Below are 4,115 nucleotides of genomic sequence, written 5' to 3' on the forward strand. Positions count from 1 at the left end.
GTCCAAGATGTATCTCAGTCACACAATGACCCCCCAAAATGCCTGACCACCAAGGCAATACTTACAGTCCAGTATTCCCGTCCTGGTCTGGGCATATATTGCCTGGTCACCATAGTTATTCTGTTCTCAATCCTCCATGTCTTTTTCGCTGATTCTGATCATCTTTGAACAATCTCAAGTCTTTTTGTGGCTCTCGCTGGGAGGCAATCAACCTTGTGGAGTAGGTTGCCGAAACCAAGATGTCTCCTTTTCCACCAGTGCTGCCGCTCCAAGCAGGCAGAAAATCCCGGATGGGCCCCCAAATTTGTGAGAAACGTTGTCTGTACTAACAAATGCTCAAATAATCCAATCTGTACTCTAATTTTAGTCAAAGAGAGGTTTTCTTTCTTCGATTTTACAAAATTAGGCACCCAGCCCAGTAGACAGGGGCAGACATGCCACATGGCCGGCCCACAAACAATTTTATTCTCCTGTCTTAAATAGGTCCCTCCTCTGGTTCCAGTTCCCCATTTACAATTCCACCCGGAATCTCCCGTTTTCCCTCCCCCCAGAAAAGCCAAACTGGCTCCCTCATGGTCTTACTAGTCAAACCAGTTCTTCCCCTCCACTGAGCTCTTTTTGTTCTGCTAGCCTAGTACCCCCAAGACTTCCCAAAGTCCTGAATATGGACCATACCAACAAGAGTTCTTTCTCACAGATGCTGTTGTCATGTATGGTAATCTTAGGTTGTTGTCTGCTGTTATTGGTTCTCAGTTCAAAGAATACCCTTTAGAATTTTTTGTAATGTTGGTCTGGTCATTACAAATTCCCCTAATTTTTGTTTATCAGGAAACCTCCTAATTTCACCTCTGTATTTGAGGAACAGCTTCACTGGGTATATGATTCTTGGTTGGCAATTTTTTATCTTTGAGAGTTTTGTATATGTCATCCCATTGCCTTCTTGCCTGCATGATGTCTGCTGAGAAATCAGAGCTTAGTCTTACTGGCTCTCCTTTGTAGGTAACTTTTCATTTTTCCCAAGCTGCTCCCAGGATTCTTTCTGTTACTGGAGTTGCTCTGAAGGAGTTGCCAATGCCATGTGGGTTGAAACAAAGGAAGGGCTTTATTGTGCTAGCATGTGGCTCAATGGATTCATAACCAGAGCTGAACCTCATCTTCTCTGTGTGAGGATATTTTATAGGGAATAGGAGGTGTATACATGAGTTCATTTGGGGTTGGTTAGTGGGGACCAACAGCGTCACAGGGCTACCTGGGATTGGTTGGTTCAAACATAAGGCAGAGAAGGATGTGTGAGCATACAAGCAAACAGTTACAGAAGCAGAGGCAGGTGACCATTCCCTCCTAGAGGTGGGTCAGGAACAGGAGATTAGCCTGGGGAATCCCATGAGGCTGAGGTGGTCTGTTGCTTATTTGCTGGAATGTGAATCTTGCTCCAGGAATGAGCTATGAGCCTGGAGGATATGGGGCTATGGTGGGGGCCAGCGCCTATTTCCGCAGGCCTCATTTCCTCATGTTTGGTTTTGGAAAGTTTGGTTATGATATGTCCTGGTGATTTTCTTTTGACATCTATCCTGTTTAGGATTCATTCATCTTCTTATATGCTTATCTTCTCATCTTTCATCATAATGTTAGGAAAATATTCTTCCAACAACTCTTTAACAGTTTTCTCTGTGCTTGTCTCTTTGTTCTGGAGTTCCGATCACCCATAAATTGTTCTTCTTCATGGTGTTCCACATAATCTTAGGCTTGCTTCAGATTTTTTTTCTGATTGTTCTTCTAGCATACTAGTAATAAGATATTTATCTTTAAGCTCACTAATTCAGGTTTCCATAGCTTTGAATCTACTCTTTTGCCCTTTCAATATATTATTCATTTCTAAAATCTTAGAATTTATCTTCTGGATATCTAATTGCAGACTTTGCATTGTTTCAAAATTTGCATTTATTTTGTCTGCTTGCTCTTGTAGTGTTTTCTTGAATTCTTCCAAAGTTTTTTCTGTGTTCTCCTTGCTTTCCTTGATCTGTCTCTCAATCCTTGGAAGGGACCTAAACATCATTGGTTTTTATTCTTTTTCAGTTAGTTCTGTTACCTTTTCTTCCTCAGAAACATCTTCTGGCTCTGCATCTTGGTCATTTGTTTGAGCGATTCTCTGTTTCTTCATGTGAGCCAAAATTGTCTGTTGTCTCTGGGGCATTGTGAGGTTGTATTTGTATTTAATCGATTGTACGTTGATTAGTTCTTGGGCAGTCACCAGCTGTGTCCTGTGAGTGTAGTTAAGAGACTAGAAGCATGTGTGTCGTTTTCATTCACTGTTTGTGCACTGTTTAGGGTGGGTTTGGCTGGTGTTGGTCACTATCTCTTGTTGATCAGGCTGGTATTGTTCTTGCCCAGTGGGAAGAGCTACGGAGGGTATGGTTGTGTATGGAGAGTGTTGCTGTCTCCTGTAAGGTGTGAAAGATTAACCCACCTACATATACGCAAGAAAACAAAACAGAATAAACAAAGAAGGAACCAAAAGTTAAAAAGAAGACAAAAACAGGCAGCAACTAAAGAGGGGGAAAGAATATAATAACTATAAAGAGAAATAGAGCTATAAAAGAGAAAAATATAAGAAAGAGAAAAAAAAATCAAAAAAAGTAATAAAAAATTTTTTAAACTTAAGAATAGTCCAAAAGAAAAATGGGGGCAGGAAAATGGAGGTATAGAAGAGAAAAACAAGAGAGGAAATTAAGAGAAGAAGCACTTAAGAATACTTAGAAAAACCAGGGAAAGGGAAGACGAAAAGAGAAAGAGGGAGTAATAAAGAAAGATTCAAAGAAGAAAAAGGAAGAAGAAAGGAATGTGAAACAGAAGAAAAGAAGTGAAAACAAAAGCAGAAATAGAAAGGATAAAATTCAAGGGAATGAAAAGAGAAGGGGGAGGAAAAATAAACAACAAAAACAATGAAACAAACAAACAAACAAAAAACCCACAAACAAAACAAAACAAAACAAAAAAACAGTGAAGTTGTTAAACCTGGAGAGGAGAAAATTCTGGGGGGCCCCTGCAAGCCAAGGAGCTCACAAGGGATGTGATAGCAGAGTCCCTGGCCCTCGATGGCCTATGTGTCATCTATGTTCAGGGCACTCAGTTGTTCGTGGAAGCTCTGGATGAAGCTGGTTTCAGCATCAGTTAGGAGCACAGGGCAGCTGGCAGCAGGGTGACTGGTTAAATGCTGTGGTCTGGTGGCTCTGCCGATTCTGTAGGTGTGGAGCAGAGCCTACCTGAATCCAGGCACCAAATTGGCACAGCCGGCCCCTGCCTCACACTGGAGTGGTTCCTAACAATGTGGCTCCAGACTCCCGGAAAGCAGGATCTGGTTGAGGGTGGGAGCTAGTCACCCATCTGGCCACCTGGAAAACATGGGGGAAAGAAGGAATCTGCTCTGCCAGGTCACCTTCTGTTGCCCAAGCTGCTCAGTTTCTCTTTGCAGCAAGCAGCCCATCCACTGCTCTAACTTTTCCTCTGACGCTCAGAGTTCCAGAATGTTCATCTGTGTCTGCTGTATTTGGTCTCTCCTAAGATGAGGCTTTCTACTCCCGTAAAGATTTACACCCTCGGAAACCCTGTACAGGGTCGCTATGGGTCAGAACCGACTCAACGGCACTTAACAACAACAACATCTGTGTTCTAGAGAGTCTGTACTAATGTGTCTGCCTCGTCCGCCATCTTTTGGAAGTCCTTAATCTGTTTTTATAACTCAGACTTACTGTCCAAGGAGACTGTGTGCACAAACATTTTTTGCAAGGATCAGAATGACCCATCTTTGGTATCAGGAAAACCTCCTGACTATCAGGTATTGCTCAAAAAGTTACCGGATTGGGGAAGACCCTCTTTTAAGGAATACAATGCATTTTTCTATTGAACACTGAGTCAGCAGCAAGTGGTTTTGAAGCACCCCTCTCATCCAAGACATAACTGCATCTGGCTTGAACACAAGACCTTTGTCTGGTTTGTTCTGCCTCATTCTGGTTGTCTGGGGGACTGGGTTAGAAGCAGCAGCCAATGTTAGTTTTCAACAGCTGCCATAGTAAATTACTAGGAACATGGAAGTTTAAAACAATTCAGAGTTCTTC

This window comes from Chrysochloris asiatica, unplaced genomic scaffold (assembly GCF_000296735.1).
Source record: "Chrysochloris asiatica unplaced genomic scaffold, ChrAsi1.0 scaffold00116, whole genome shotgun sequence".
Taxonomy (NCBI): Eukaryota; Metazoa; Chordata; class Mammalia; order Afrosoricida; family Chrysochloridae; genus Chrysochloris; species Chrysochloris asiatica.